We start from the raw sequence: 17,385 nt of genomic DNA, 5'->3' as shown, positions 1-17,385 counted from the left end.
GCAGAGATGCGATTCGCCACCTGGTTGTCAGAAGGGGGAAAGGAGAAGATTAATTGTGTGTCATCTGCATAGCAATGATATGAGAGACCATGTGAGGATATGACAGAGCCAAGTGACTTGGTGTATAGCGAGAATAGGAGTGGGCCAAGAACAGAGCCCTGGGGGACACCAGTGGTGAGAGCACGTGGTGCGGAGACAGATTCTCGCCACGCCACCTGGTAGGAGCGACCTGTCAGGTAGGACGCAATCCAAGCGTGCGCGGTGCCGGAGATGCCCAGCTCGGAGAGGGTGGAGAGGAGGATCTGATGGTTCACGGTATCAAAGGCAGCAGATAGGTCTAGAAGGATGAGAGCAGAGGAGAGAGAGTTAGCTTTAGCAGTGCGGAGAGCCTCCGTGACACAGAGAAGAGCAGTCTCAGTTGAATGCCCAGTCTTGAAACCTGACTGATTAGGATCAAGAAGCTGGCTAGCTAACCTCGATGGCTGGCTAGCTAACAATTATCAAGCTATGACAAAGACAACTAAGTAGCTAGCTAGGTAACACTGCACTAGTCAAATTGTTCGTATACATGTCATATGAGTAATGTAAGATATGTAAACATTATTACCAAGTGGCATTATTTAGAGTGGCATTGTTTAAAGTGACTAATGATCCATTTATTAAAGTGTCCAGTGTTTTGGGTCTCAATGTAGGCAGCAGCCTCTCTGAGTTAATGATTGCTGTTTAGCAGTCTGATGGCCTTAAGATACAAGCTGTTTTTCAGTCTCTCGGTCCCAGCTTTGATGCACCTGTATTGACCTCGCCTTCTGCATGATAGCGGGGTGAATAGGCAGTGGCTTGGGTGGTTGTTGTCCTTGATGATCTTTATGGCCTTCCTGTGACATCAGGTGCTGTAGGTGACATGGAGGGCAGGTAATTTGCCCCCGGTGATGCGTTGTGCATACCGCACCACCCTCTGGAGAGCCTTGCGGTTGAGGGTGGTGCAGTTGCCGTACCAGGCTGTGATACAGCCCGACAGGATGCTCTCGATTGTGCATCTGTAAGACTTTGTCAGGGTTTTGGGTGACAAGCCAAACTTCTTCAGCCTCCTGAGGTTGAAGAGGCGCTATTGTGTCTTCTTCACAACACTGTCTGTGTAGATGTACCATTTCAGTTTGTCTGTGATGTGTACGCCCAGGAACTTAAAACTTTCCACCTTCTCCACTGCTGTCCCTTTGATGTGGATAGGGGGGTGCTCCCTCTGCTGTTTCCTGAAGTCCACGATCATCTCCTTTGTTTTGTTGACATTGAGAGGTTGTTTTCCTGACACCATACTCCGAGGGCCCTCACCTCCTCCCTGTAGGTTGTCTCGTTGTTGTTGGTGATCAAGCCCACTACTGTAGTGTCATCTGCAAACTTGATGATTGAGTTGGAGGCGTGCATGGCCACGCAGTCGTGAGTGAACAGGGAGTACAGGAGAGGGCTGAGCACACACCCTTGTGGGGCCCCAGTGTTGAGGGTCAGCGAAGTGGAGATGTTGTTTCCTACCTTCACCACCTGGGGGTAGCCCGTCAAAGTCCAGGACCCAGTTGCACTAGGAGGGGTTGAGACCCAGGGCCTCCAGCTTGATGATGAGCTTGGAAGGTACTATGGTGTAGAATGCTGAGCTGTATTCACTGAACAGCATTCTTACATAGGTATTATTTTTGTCCAGATGGGATAGGGCAGTGTGCAGTGCGATGGCGATTTCATCATCTGTGGACCTGTTGGGGCGGTATGCAAACTGAAGTGGGTCTAGGGTGGCCGGTAAGGTGGCGGTGATATGTTCCTTGACTAGCCTCTCAAAGCACTTCATGATGACAAGTGAGTGCTACAGGGCGGTAGTCATTTAGTTCAGTTATCTTTGCCTTCTTGGGTACAGGAACAATGGTATCCATCTTGAAGCATATGGGGACAACTGACTGGGATAGGGAGTGATTAAATATGTTCGTAAACACCAGCCAGCTGGTCTGCGCATGCTCTGAGGATGCGGCTAGGGATGCCGTCTGGGTCAGCAGGGTTAGCATGTTTAAATGTTTTACTCACGTCAGCCACTGAGAAGGAAAGGGGGGGCCACAGTATTTGTAGCGGGCGAAGAAGGTGGTTAGTTTGTCTGGAAGTGTGACGTCGGTATCAGTGACATTGCTGTTTCTGTTTTTGTAGTCCGTGATTTCCTGTAGACCTTGCCACATACGTCTCTTGTCTGAGCCGTTGAATTGAGACTCCACCTTGTCCCTGTACCGGCATTTCGCTTGTTTGATTGCCTTGCGGAGGGAATAACTACACTGTTAATATTCAGCCATATCACCAGACCTCTTTCCATGGTTAAATGCGGTGGATCGCGCTATCAGTATTTCACGAATGCCACCACCCATCCACGGTTTCTGGTTAGGGTAGGTTTTAATAGTCACAGTGGGTACGACATTTTCAATGCACTTATTTATAAACATACTCACCGAGTCAGCGTATAGATCAATGTCATTCTCTGAGGTTGACCGGAACATATTCCAGTCTGCGTGATCAAAACAATCTTGGAGTGTGGCTTCCGATTGGTCAGACCAGCGTTGAATGGTTCTCGTCACTGGTACATCCTGTTTGAGTTTCTGCCTATAAGCTGGGACGAGCAAGATGGCGTCATGGTCAGATTTGCCGAAGAGAGGGTGGGGGAGGGCTTTGTATGCATCAGGGAAGTTAGAGTAGCAGTGGCCGAGAGTATTAGCCCTACTAGTTGTGCAATCAATATGCTGATAAAATGTAGGTAACGTTGATCTGAAATTAGCTTTGTTAAAATCCCCAGCTACAATAAATGCAGCCTCCGGGTATATAGTCTCCAGTTTACATAGAGTACAGTGAAGCTCCTTGAGGGCCGTCTTGTTATTCGCTTGAGGGGGGGGGTGTACACAGCTGTGACTATAACTGACAAGAATTCTCTTGGTAGGTAGAATGGCCGACATTTGATTGTAAGGAATTCTAGGTCAGGTGAGCAGAAGGACTTGAGTTCCTGTTTGTTGTTATGATCACACCATGAGTTGTTAATCATAAAGCATGCACCACCGCCCTTCCTCTTCCCAGAGAGGTGTTTATCTCTGTCGGCGCGATGCATGGAGAAGGACCGATTCTAACAACAAAGCCCAAGAGAGCCATGTTTCCGTGAAACAGACAATGTTATAATCTCTGTCTCTCTGGAAGGCAACCCTTGCTCAAATTTCATCTACCTTGTAGTCAAGAAACTGGATATTGGCGAGTAGTATGCTCGGGAACGGTGAGCGACGTGCCAGTTTACAAAGCCTGAGCAAAAGCCCACTCCGTCTGCCCTTTCTGCGTCGCTGTTGTTTTCGGTCAGCTGCTGGGATTAGATCCATTGTCCTGGGTCATGGTCCGAAGAGAGGATCTGCTTTGGGAAAGTCGTTGTTCTGGTCGTAATGTTGGTAAGTTGACGTTGCTCTGATATCCAATAGTTCTTTCCAGCTGTATGTAATAAGACTTAAGATTTCCTGGGGTAACAATGTAAGAAATAATACATAAAAAAAGGAAATTCTGCATAGTTTCCTATGACCTAGACTGCCATCATCTGTAGGCCTAGCCTACTCTTAAGGAAAGAGAGTATTTTTATAGTATTTTTTTAATAGTATTTTCTACATTGTAGAATAATAGTGAAGACATCAAAACTATGAAATAGCACATATGTAGTAACCAAAAAAGTGTTAAACAAATACAAAAATATTTAGTAGCCACTTTGCCTCGATGACAGCTTTCCACAGTCTTGGCATTCTCTCAACCAGCTTCACGAGGAAGTCATCTGGAATGCATTTAAATTAACAGGTGTGCCTTGTTAAAAGTTAATTTGTGTAATTTCTTTCCTTCTTAATGCGTTTCAGCCAATCAGTTGTGTTGTGACAAGGTAGAGGGGTATACAGAAGATAAACCTATTTGGTAAAAGACCAAGTCCATATTATGGCAAGAACAACTCAAATAAGCAAAGAGAAACAACAGTCCATCATTACTTTAAGCCATGAAGGTTAGTCAACCTGGAAAATTTCAACAACTTTGAAAGTTTCTTCAAGTGCAGTTGCAAAAACCATCAAGCGCTTTGATGAAACTGGCTCTCATGAGGACCGCCACAGGAAGGAAGACCCAGAGCTACCTCTGCTGCTGAGCATAAATTCAGTAGAGTTAACTGCACCTCAGATTGCAGACTGCGTGAATCAGGCCTTCATGGTTGAATTGCTGCAAAGAAACCACTACAAAAGGACACCAATAAGAAAACTTGCTTGGGCCAAGAAACAATAGCAAAGGACATTAGACTGGTGGAAATCTGTCCTTTGGTCTGACGAGTCCAAATTTGAGATTTTTTGTTCCAACCACTGTATCTTTGTGAGAGTAGGTGAATGGATTATCTCCACATGTGTGGTTCCCACCATGAAGCATGGAGGGGGAGGTGGTGGTGTGGGGGTGCTTTGCTGGTGACACTGTCTGTGATTTATTTAAAATTCAAGACGCACATAACCAGCATGGCTAACACAGCATTCTGCAGCGATATGCCGTCCTATTTGGTTTGCACATAGTGGGACTAGCATTTGTTTTTCAACAGAACAATGACCCAAAACACACCTCCAGGCTGTATAAGGGCTGTTTGACCAAGAAGGAGAGTGACGCTCCATCAGATGTTCTGGCCTCCACAATCACCCGACCTCAACCCATTTGAGATTGTTTGGGATGAGTTGGACCACAGAGTGAAGGAAAAGCAGCCAACAAGTGCTCAGCATATGTGGGAACTCCTTCAAGACTTTTGGAAAAGCATTCATCATGAATGCCAAGAGTGTGCAAAGCTGTCATCAAGGCAAAGGGTGGCTACTTTGTTTAACACTTTTTGTTACTACATGATTCCATATGTGTTATTTCATAGTTTTGATGTCTTCACTATTATTCTACAATGTAGAAAATTGTCAAAATTATGAAAAAACGGTACTGGTGCTGTATATTTTGTTATAGTATTTCCTTTAACATTTTTAATGATATCACAAAGTAACAATCAAACTGAGAACAGTGTTATTTTAGGTCACTTCTGCTCATTCCCCACGTTCTATGTTAGAAATATTGTTCCATTATTTGCTTTAGAACGTGTTAGTTTCAGCGGGAAAATGTCTGTGTAGACAAAGGCATATTCCTTGGGTGAATTTGAAGAGGGAGATAGCTGAATGTTCTGTCCTTGATTTACAACAGGGCATGAGCTGTCAACCCCTGACCAGTTCCCTTCTTCACCCTCTGTGGGTGAGATAGGGTCTGGTTGAAGTTATTTATTGCAAAGCTGATCTGACCTATTTGGATTCTTACAGGACAGTCATGACACACATCTGCTTTTAGGGGTAGGTTGTGCATTATGATCACTTCTGTGAGATTGAAACATACAGTATACAATATTGTGGCTAACTCTGAGAAGGGTGTATAAAATGTCTCTATGAGAACAGAATCACTTCATAACGATGTTGTTCCTCTCTTTATAGGACGTTTGGATTCATATTGCATGGCAATCTCCCCTAACAATCTAGTTGTCATCTCTGCCAGGTCATGTGGGAATAATAACTAGACAACCATCCAAAACACCTGTGAAACCTGCATACTTATTTTTTTATTTAACCAGGCAAGTCAGTAAAGAACAAATTCTTATTAACAATGACGGCCTAGTGGGTTAACCTCCTTGTTCAGGGGCAGAACGACAGAGTTTTACCTTGTCAGCTCAGGGATTCGATCTCGCAACCTTGCGGTTACGAGCTCAACACTCTAACCACTAGGCTACCTGCTGCCCTAAAGACCAACCTTCAAAATGAAAAAAACATTGTGATAATAATGCATACAAAAAGATTTAACTGGGTAGTAGCCTAGAGTATATTTGTGTGCTTTTGAAGATTTTGTAGGATAAATTGACAGAATCTTCCACCCTCACATCTGCTCCAATTCATTTACATTACCGTATATTACAAACTCTACAAGTAAGTTCATTACATTGTATGTTAAATTAATCTAATTTATTGGAAAGACTCCATGGTGGCCAAAGAAAATGACAAGACCACTAAGCTTCTGACCAATGAAAACAATAGCACTAACACACTGTTGTCTAGGACCGGAAGTAGGCGGTCACCTGTCTCCCCAATGACCATACATTGGCCTTTTCTCAATTGCACACTCCTCGCATCCTCTCTCCTCGTCTCCTTCTCAAAACACATTGGATGAGAAAGCCAGAGGTCCCTCTCTGACCTTCCCCGCCAATGGGTTTTGAGAAGGAGATGAGGAGAGTGGACGCGAGGAGTATGTCATTGAGAAAAGACCATTTGAATGTAAAAATCACGTGCAATATATTGTTTACACTGTAACTGAAAAAATACATAAGCTACAAAAAAAATATATATTATACAATTATTGTATACCTAAAAACCTCTCCTTCTTAGAATACATTTTAGTCATTTAGCAGATGTTCTTATCCAGAGTGTGCATACATTTTTCACACTTTTGTTTTCATACTGATCCCCATGGGAATCAAATTCACAGCCCTGGCTTTACAAGTCACATGCTTTAGCAACTGAGCCACATGGGACCGCAATTACCTAAGTACATTCCCACATTCCCTAAATTAATTCAATAGAATGACGTGAAAAGATGGTGAAATAGTTGTTCATACTGTGTATACAAAGGCCCCGGGTTCTCTGGACATGTTAAGCCTTTCTTCTTGGCTGTTAATCAATAACCAGGAAAGGCATTATGACCAGGTTCTTGAGAGGATAGCTACACACAACAGGCCCTTGAAATGTCTACACACTGAAACTCTATGGCCTCAGGACTTTGATACACTACCTAAGTACTCAGTCAATATTTAACATGCCGTATGACTAAGTTCTCTGCCTGGAAAGAAGGGGAAACAATATATAGGCCAAATGGGACAGAACAATTTCAAATATCTTTGTCACTGGTGGGATGAACTTTTGCTTTCTTCTTTCAGTTAAATCAACTGGTTGTTTTATTTAATTAAACCATGGATGAGAGGTGACTGAGGTAATGAAATAAATGTTTTTACTGACAGCAAGTCAGTCCTAAGTTCCCTATGGCATGATGACCACGCATGAAACCTCAAAAAGAAACACTGGGCTACTTATCTCGCTTCCATCCTTCCAAAACTTGTCTCATTGACTCAACTATTGAAACGTGAGAAGCCTGGACTTTTGAGGCAATTTTGATAACAACAGACAGATTTTCTTTAGATCATTTGGAGGGAAGTGGTCAAAAACAATAAAATACAATGAATTCCATTCCCCTCCCCCAAGAACCCCCCAATGCACCAAAAACCAAGAGAATGAACTAAAGAGAAAAAAGGAAAAGACAGAAGAAAACAGCAACTAACAATGCAAAAAAATGTATAAATAAAAATAACAATAGGACATCAAGGACAACTGAAATCATAACAGCAATGCCTACTGTATATGTTTGTGTGCATGTCTGGCTCTATTACTTGTATGTGTGTGTTCTTGTATGTGTTTATTTGAATGAGAGTGTGTGTATATGCATGTGTACAAACACCTGCACGTCATCAGCCTCAGGCAAACCGGCATTAGTTGTAAGAACACTGCCACTTAGTGTCATTCAAATGTACTTTTATTATGTTTTATTTTGACTTTTTTCCCTTTATCTTTTGACCATCATTCTCTCTCTCACATAGCAACTCCACTCCCACTTGTCCCCAAGTGAGATATGACTAAGGAGTTAATCAGGGCAATTTTTCCATAAATAGACAGGTATTTACCTCTCCATGGTTGCAGGATCTTGTCTATTTTTACAAGTTTTCTTTTGAAATTCATTGTGGAGAGCTTATTTATATCTTGTGTTTTGAATACCGAGTATGTCTACTTCACCATCAGCCCATTTTATAGGTAAGCTGCAGGGTAATGTAAAAGTTGTATTTTTTAAGGATCCAATATGTAATATTGTACACTTATCATAATTAGGTTTTAGTCCAGAGAGTACAGAAAAGTTATCGAGATCTTTAATGAGACATTGCAGGGATCTAGCTTGCGGACTTAACATAACACTTAAGTCATTGGCATACATGGCCACCTTTGTTTTTAAGCCTTGGATTTCTAATCCTCTAATGTTGTTATTGGATCTGATTTTTATAGCTAGCATTTCGATGGCCATAACAAATAGATATGGTGACAGCGGACACCCTTGTTAAACTCCTCTTGACAATTCAAAACTCTCTGAGAAGTATCCGTTATTTACTATTTTACACCTGGGGTTGCTATACATTATTTTTACCCATTTAATAAGAGAGTTACCGAAATTAAAAACATCCAGGCATTTATAAATAAAATCCAGTCTTGACCAATTGCCTTTTCAAAATCCGCTATAAATACCATTCCTGGCTTCTTATATGTTTAATGATGTTCTATTATTTCTAGTAGTTGTCGTATATTATCTCCAATGTATCGTCCATGTTAAAAACCTGTCTGATCAGGATGAACAATACCTGGTAAAACCCTTTAAATTCTGAGTGCTATGCATTTTGCTAGTATTTTTGCATCACAACATTGAAGTGTAAGGGGCCTCCAGTTTTTTAGATAGACCGGGTCTTTATATTTGCCATCTGGGTCTTGTTTAAATAATAGAGAAATCAGACCTTCCTGCTGAGTACCTGACAGACTACCATCTCTATAGGAGTAGTTAAAACAATCTAACAATGGAGCTTTTAGTATATAAAAAAATACTTGATATACCTCTACCGGTATGCCATCAAGCCCTGGGGTTTTTCCAGACTGAAAGGATTTAATAGCCTTAAAAAGTTCTTCCTCTGTAATTTGGCCTTCGCACTGATCTTTCTGGACATTTGTTAATTTTACATTTTTTACATTATTTGGAAAGAATTCCTTACCGTAATCTTCATTCAGGATGAGATGGAAAAGAGAACATCTGCCTAAAATAATTAGCTTCCTCTTTTAAAATATAATTTGGAGAATTATAGATGACTCCGTCTTCAGTAACAAGTTTCTGCAAATTATTTTTGTTAGCGTTCCTGTATTGGAGATTCAGGAAGAATTTTGTGCATTTTTCTCCATATTTCATCCAGTTTGTTTATTTTTGTAATATATTACATTAGATTATTCTTGAATAAGTTCCTCAAGTTATTTTTGTTTTTCCTCTAACTTATTTTGTATCTCTGTAGTATCGTTTTTTTGCTATCTTACCTGTACTATTAGTTCATGGATTTCCCTTGTTAGTCTTGTTTCTTAAGCCAGAAACTGCTTTTTTTATTATTGATGATGTCACGTCCTGACCATAGTAAGTTGTTATTTTCTATGGTAGAGTAGGTCAGGGCGTGACAGGGGGTGTTTGTCTGTTTTTGTATTTCTATGTTCAGTTTCTAGTTTTGTATTTCTATTTTGGTTTTTGTTTGGCATGGCCTCCAATTAGAGGTAGCCGGTTGTCGTTGTCTCTAATTGGAGGTCATATTTAAGTTGATGTTTGTCCCACCTGTTTTTGTGCGTGATTATTATTTTGTGAGTAGTGTTTGTTCCTCCTGCGTCACGGTTTGTTGTTTTATCCTTCAGTTTATTTTGGTATTGCATTAAGTTTCACAGTCTAATAAATATGTGGAACGAAACAGACGCTGCATTTTGGTCCGATCATTTAGACAACCGTGACAGAATCACCCACCGCCAAAGGACCAAGCAGCGTGGAATGGAGCAGCGGGACAAATGGACTTGGGAGGAGATATTGGATGGGAAAGGACCCTGGAGGCAGGCTGGGGAGTATCGCCGTCCGAAGGAGGAGATCGAGGCAGCAAGAGCGGAGCGGCGATACTATGAGGTGCTATATCCACCAAGAGACAAGGACAAGAGGCAGCACCCAAAACATGTTTTGGGGGGGAACACGGGCAGATTGGCTAAGGCAGTTTTAAGACCTGAGCCAACTCCCTGTGCTTACCGTGGGGAGGGAGTGACCGAGCAAGCACCGTGTTATGCGGTGATGCGCACTGTGTCGCCAGTGCGCACTCACAGCCTGGTGCGCTCGGTGCAAGCTCCTCACCGTTGCTGTGCTAGGGTTCGGCCGTCAGCCAGGAAGAAGTGCGCCAGCTCAGCGTACCTGGTCTCCAGTGCGTCTCTTCGGTCCAGGTTATCCTGCGCCTGCTCTACGCACAGTACCCCCCATTCACCAGCACAGCCCAGTTCGTCCTGTGCCGGCGCTCCGCCCTTACTTGGCTCAAATAACCATCCAGCCAGGACGGGGTGTGCCAGCTCTAAGCTCCAGGCCTCCGGTGCGCCTCCGGAGCCCAGTACGTCCTGTGCCTCCTCCTCGCACTCGCCCTGAGGTGCGTGTTACTAGTCTGGCGCCTCCTATGCCAGCTCCACGCATCAGGCCTCCAGTGCGCCTGCCCAGTCCGGGGTGTCCTGTTCCTGCTCCCCGCACTCGCCCTGAGGTGCGTGTTACTTGTCTGCCACCTCCTATGCCAGTCCCACGCATCAGGCCTCCAGCGACGCTCCCCAGTCCGGAGCCTCCAGCGACGCTCCCCAATCCGGAGCCTCCAGCGACGCTACCCAGACCGGAGCCTCCAGCGACGTTCCTCAGCCCGGAGCCTCCAGCGATGCTTCCCAGCCCGGAGCCTCCAGCGACCGGAGCCTTCAGCGGCGGTCCGCGGCCCGGAGGCTTCAGCGGCGGTCGGCGGCCCAGAGCCTTCACCGGCGGTCCGCGGCCCGGAGCCTTCAGCGGCGGTCCGCGGCCCGGAGTCTTCAGTGGCGGTCCGCGGCCCGGAGTCTTCAGCGGAGGTCTGCGGCCCGGAGTCTTCAGCGGCGGTTGGCGGCCCAGAGTCTTCAGCGGCGGTCGGCGGCCCAGAGTCTTCAGCGGCGGTTGGCGGTCCGAAGCCTCCGGCGATGATCCATGGTCTGGTTCCTCTGGACACACAGAAGCGGGGGGATCAGCGGGCGGGGGGTACTACGCCCGGAACCAGAGCCACCGCCATCGACATTAGTCACCCACCCTACCCTCCCTTTGTGTTTTTTTGGGGGGGGGTTGCTGTTTGGTGGGGTTCTGTTGTTGTTTTTGTAGGTGCGGTCGGAGTCTGCACCTTTGGGGGGGTACTGTCACGTCCTGACCATAGTAAGTTGTTATTTTCTATGGTAGAGTAGGTCAGGGTGTGACAGGGGGTGTTTGTCTGTTTTTGTATTTCTATGTTCAGTTTCTAGTTTTGTATTTCTATGTTGGTTTTTGTTTGGCATGACCTCCAATTAGGGGCAGCCAGTTGTCGTTGTCTCTAATTGGAGGTCATATTTAAGTTGATGTTTGTACCACCTGTTTTTGTGGGTGATTATTATTTTGTGAGTAGTGTTTGTTCCTCCTGCGTCACGGTTTGTTGTTTTGTCCTTCAGTTTATTTTGGTATTGCATTAAGTTTCACAGTCTAATAAATATGTGGAATGAAACAGACGCTGCATTTTGGTCCGATCATTTAGACAACCGTGACACATGAATATTGAATTGAATGACCCCTGAGGTACATTTAAAGGTATCCCAAACAATAAGGGGATTTGCTGAACTTATATTATACTGGAAAAATTCAGTTATAAATTATTTTGTCTTAGTTAAAAATAAGTTGTCCTCCAGTAAACTTTGATTAAATTTCCAATATCTCCGTCCACGTGGAAAATCTATAAGAGTTATGTGAAAGCCAATTAGGTGATGATCCGATCGCATTTTGTCTCCTATTAAAACTTTTTTAACCTTGGATGAAAGAGAGAAAGAGACAAGAAAGTAGTCAAGACTAGCTTGATTAAGTCTCTTCCATGTATATCTCACTAGGTCGGGGTTTTTTAGTCTCCAAATATCCACTATTTCTAATGTGTCCATAATATTTGTGATTTCCTTAAGGGCACGGTGATGATAGTTTGTAGAGTGATTACCTTTACGGTCCATTGAGGTACTTAACACTGTGTTATAGTCTCCTACTATAATGATTAGATAATTTGTTGCCTGTAAGTTCAATAAATTGGTATAAATGTTTTTCGAAGAAGTGTGGATAATCCTGATTTGGACCATATAGATTAATGAGCCAAATCTCTTTTTCGTCCACTTTCATATTCAAAAGGATCCACCTTCCTTGCGAATCATTCCTGATTATTTGCACATTCAGATCAACATTTTTGTTAATTAATATCATCACACCCTTTGAGTTCCTTTGTCCATGACAGAAAATTATTTCACCACCCCATTCCTTTTTCCACGCAACTTCATCTAAGGATGTAGAGTGAGTTTCCTGTAAACAGTATATGTTATATTCCTTTTCTTTTAGCCATGTAAAGACTGCTCTTCTTTTTTTATAATCTCTCAACTCGTTTCAATTATAACTAGCTATACTTATTTCACCCCTTACCATAACTAGATACTATTCTCAGGTTAAATTTACCATAATTAGTGCTTGTAAAGTTACTGCCATCAGAGGTATTATGAAGGTCAAAACTAGAGCTTTCAAATGTCTGATATTTAGAATTCAAGAAATAGGTTCTAGCAATATTTTTTTATACCCTTGCCTGTGCCTGTGAGCCAATGCCACAGATGTTAGAAAATTGAGACAAATGATGTGTGTTACAAATCTGAGTAGGTTGATGTGTATGATATTGGATATGATATAATGAGAGTGTGTATGATGTCTGTATAAGAGTAAGACTATAATGTGTGATGTCCAAATAAATAATAACTGCCAATTAGCATGTATGAGTGTCTATGTGTGTAACATGTAGTGCGTATAGCCTTAATATTCATAATTGTAATCCATATCGTATCACCATCATAGTTGCATCATAGTTACCTTAAACATAATTGAAAAACACATCCCAGCATTTCCATAGCAATTGACGTTTCACATGATCATGAAAGAGACCTTGCATTACTCTAGAGACGGCTTCACTACAGTACAAATGTATTCCGTACAATATGTTATTATTCCCCAATGCCCCTATTTTGATATCTTCCCCTTGCTTGTTGTAAACATATATAAACTTGTAGACAAATACATAAAAAAGATAGACAAACAATAAACACATTAAGTTATAAAGCAGTTCTCGACAATAGAGAGAGAGGGAGAGAAGAGAAAAGAGAGAAAGATAGAGTGAGAGAAGAGAGCGAGATCACGTGTGTGTATGTATAAGTCCGTATGCGTAAGCAAGCATGTAGTTGAGTACGTGTGTGTTCATATCCACTTCATAATGTTCAGATATTTTTAGTTCCCATACCTTCTTTTTTTTCATAACCTGAAGTCCCTGTAGAATTTAGTACAGCCACGGTGTTATGGAGCTGTCTCGGAATAGCTGTCCATCTATAAAGAGTTTGTCCACAATGATAAAGGTACGCCTACCATCCATCCTTTGTTGTCTTTGTACCGGATACAGTCTCTTACGACGTTCATTTATCTCCTTTGGAAATTGGTCATTGAGACCAAATTTGGTCCCTTTAAGCTCCCTTCCTCTGCTTTTGATCAGCTCCTTTTGTTGGTAGTGTTCAAATGTTGCGATGATCGATCGGGGACCCTTGGTCTTGTCGCTCCGAGCTCCAAGTCTGTGTACTCGGTGGAAAGCCACCTTGTTTACAGTCTCTATAGGAAGTTTCAATGCGGATTTCATGAATTCTTGAGAGGTTCTTGAGAGGATAGCTACACACAACAGGCCCTTGAAATGTCTACACACTGAAACTCTATGGCCTCAGGACTTTGATACAGTCAATATTTAACATGCCGTATGACTAAGTTCTCTGCCTGGAAAGAAGGGGAAACAATATATAGGCCAAATGGGACAGAACAACTTGACATATCTTTGGCATTGGTGAGATGAACTTTTGCTTTCTTCTTTCAGTTAAATCAACAGGTTGTTTTATTTAATTAAACCATGGATGAGAGGTGACTGAGGTAATGAAATAAATGTTTTTACTGACAGCAAGTCAGTCCTAAGTTCCCTATGGCATGATGACCACGCATGAAACCTCAAAAAGAAACACTGGGCTACTTATCTCGCTTCCATCCTTCCAAAACTTGTCTCATTGACTCAACTATTGGAACATGAGAAGCCTGGACTTTTGAGGCAATCTTGATAATAACAGACAGATTTTCTTTAGATCATTTGGAGGGAAGTGGTGGGCAAATGTTACAGTAGTTGTCATCCAGTGGAGGCTCCTCAGAGGAGGAAGAGGAGGACCATTCTCCTTCATGAATTTCATAAAAATAAAATTTTTAAAACATTTAAAAAGTTATATTCTTTAGATAAAACTATATTAAATATATTCACGTCACAAAATAATTGAATAAAACACACTGTTTTGCAATGAAGGTCTACAGGAGCCTCAACAGCACTCCTATAGGGTAGCGCTATTGTGTAGCCGGAGGACAGCTAGCTTCCGTCCTCCTCTGAGTACATTGACTTCAATACAACACCTAGGAGGCTCATGGTTCTTACCCCCTTCCATAGACTTACACAGTAATTATGACAACTTCCAGAGGATGTCCTCCAACCTATCAGAGCTCTTGCAGCATGAACTGACATGTTGTCAACCCAATCAAAGGATCAGAGAATGAATCTAGTTCCAAAAGCGTAAGTGTTACGTTCCCCAGTTTCTGTGTTGTGGTTTTGTATGTGTGTATTTTAGGATGGCTTCCTGAAATTCCCCCAAGCTGCTGATTGGTCGGCCCCATTTGATGATTGGAGCTGACCCCGCCCTCTCGTCAGAAACAGCTGTCTTCAATTACCGACTCCTTTTCCAGCTATATAAGCCAGTGTTCTGTTGCTGAGAGGGAGATGATGAGTGTGTCCTGTCTTGGTTGTGACTGAGAGACAGGTTTTGTTAAGTATTTTTGTAGCCGCTGATTTGAGGTATGTGTGTGCCAATAGAACTGTGTTTTTGATTCTTGAAATTGTTTAATTACGTTTGGATTATTCTGTTTCATTTGTTCCCGGGGGGAAGGGGAAGGCACCTAGGGAGTGCTTAGGCAAGAGGCCTGCGGGCATACATAACCCGTAGTATTCACTGTCTATGCACACTAGGTAAAACCTGGGCGGATCACCCCCTGTGTTTTGGTTAGCGCACCAGGTAGTGGGTAGGCAGGTAAGGTAGGAGAGGGGGCTTTGATATTTACTTTCTTTGCTTTGGTTCCGTCAAGCCCTTTTTCCCCAAAAATACCGTGTGATGGAATAAATTCTTAGTAAATGGTAAATTCTCTGCCTTTTGTCATCCTTACTCGCACCTACAGTCTCATATGTCTTTCACTCCACGGGAAGTTGAGTTGTAGCAGGGTGTTGCATTCCCTCTTCCTAGAGGTGTGCGTAACAATAAGCTACAGCTAGCTAGCACTGCAGTGCATAAAATGTGATGAGTAGTTGACTCAAAGAGAGAGACAATAGTTTAACAGTTTTGAACAAGATTGAGATAGAGTTGGTCCCTTTTTTTCACTTTCACTTAGCTAGCAAATGCAGCTAGCTAGTTCAGCCTACTCAAACACCCTGCTCAGAGGGATGCTATGTTAGCTAGCTGGCTATGACTATCCAACACAACACTGGAACTCTTCCAAGTCAAGGTAAGCTTTTGATTTGACTAATTTATTTCCACCGGGGTCCGCTGGTGTAACTGCTAAACTGCTTACTGACTGTGGGTTTACTAACGCTTTAGTTCTATTAGCTGTGTTGACTATGACGTTACTTTAGCTAATATGGTGACAACGATGTATCCTGTGTGTAGCGGTTATATGGTTTGACTTGGAAAGTTTTTTTTGCCTGGTCACATAGAGCTGATGTGTTGTGCATTGAAGTCCACAAACGAGAAGATGTGAGAAGGAATACAATGTTGCTGCTATAAAAGTGAACTGTGTTTACGCGTAATCATGGGTCTATTCATTCCACCGATTCTGTTAAAATGGTTATTAAACGGGGATAAACATACCTGTCTGTCCATGTGCCACTGTCTGTCACCTAAATAATTTCTCTCAACCTGTGTGCGCCTATGTTGTAAACGTTCATGCATAGGCTAGGTTGTAGCAACCTCATGATGGGTATACTGTAGGGAAAATTTTAGTATCATGTAGTAGCCTAAACCTATCGATGTTACATTGAATTGGGTGAATGGAATATGAATGACAGTCATCCAATATCCTGTAATAGAAATAAGGTCATGCTTATGATAAATAGCACTGTTGTCATTGAGATGTCTGAGATGCAATCATCTTTACCACAATAAACCATATAATACTGACAATAGAAATGTACATTGAACTGCACATCTAAAAAGCCAAAGGCATATAACCTCGCCAATCACTGCCTTAGTGTTCAGAAGGCTAAGCCAAATATAATTAATTACATTATGCATTTAAAAACTGTGGCTAAGCGCTCTGTGACTATTGAAGAGGCAGACAGACCGCTACGTCATCCCTTTGTGGACAAACACCCAACAACAGCAGGACAAACATCCCAACAACAGCAGGACAAACATCCCAACAACAGCAGGACAAACATCCCAACAACAAAAGGCTTTACAATGAAAGAAAAACATTAGATTATGTCAGCAGAGTACCCAGCCAGAAATAATCAGACACCCATTTTTCAAGCTAGCATATAATGTCACATAAACCCAAACCAAAGCTAAATGCAGCACTAACCTTTGATGATCTTCATCAGATGACAATCCTAGGACATTATGTTATACTATACATGCATGTTTTGTTCAATCAAGTTCATATTTATATCAAAAACCAGCTTTTTACATTAGCATGTGACTAGCATGTGACTAGCATTCCCACCGTGAATTTACTAAATTACTCACGATAAACGTTCACAAAAAACATAATTATTTTAAGAATTATAGATACAGAACTCCTTTATGCACTCGCTATGTCCGATTTTAAAATAGCTTTTCGGTGAAAGCACATTTTGCAATATTCTGAGTAGATAGCCCGGCCATCACAGGCTAGCTATTTTGACACCCACCAAGTGTGGTACTCACCAAATGCCGATTTATTATTAGAAAAGTTTGATTACCTTTGCTGTTCTTCGTCAGAATGCACTCCCAGGACTTCTACTTCAATAACAAATGTTGGTTTGGTTACAAATAATCCATAGTTATATCCAAATAGCGCCGTTTTGTTCATGCGTTCAAGACACTATCCGAAGGATAAAGAAGGGTGACGCGCCCGACACGTTTCGTGACAAAAAAATTCTAAATATTCCATTACCGTACTTCGAAGCATGTCATTTGAGAAACCAAGGCTGTTGAGTCTGCCGATAAGAATGTGGTGATTAACAGAGTCGAAAGCCTTGGCCAGGTCGATGAATACGGCTGCACAGTAATGTCTCTTATC

General features: G+C 42.4%; 1 protein-coding gene across 1 annotated transcript in view; it reads right to left on the bottom strand.

The window, feature by feature from the left end:
- Nucleotides 1-13,655, bottom strand: part of LOC106567922 (transmembrane serine protease 2) — a 40,568-nt gene extending 26,913 nt beyond the window's left edge. Inside the window, exon 1 of the mRNA XM_014137816.2 lies at nt 13,286-13,655. The gene's annotated coding sequence lies outside the window, so the exon portion shown is untranslated. The remainder of the gene's footprint in view (nt 1-13,285) is intronic.
- Between the last annotated feature and the right edge of the window lie 3,730 nt (nt 13,656-17,385).

This window comes from Salmo salar, chromosome ssa13, assembly GCF_905237065.1.
Source record: "Salmo salar chromosome ssa13, Ssal_v3.1, whole genome shotgun sequence".
NCBI lineage: Eukaryota > Metazoa > Chordata > Actinopteri > Salmoniformes > Salmonidae > Salmo > Salmo salar.
This window is presented reverse-complemented; position numbering and strand designations above follow the sequence as displayed.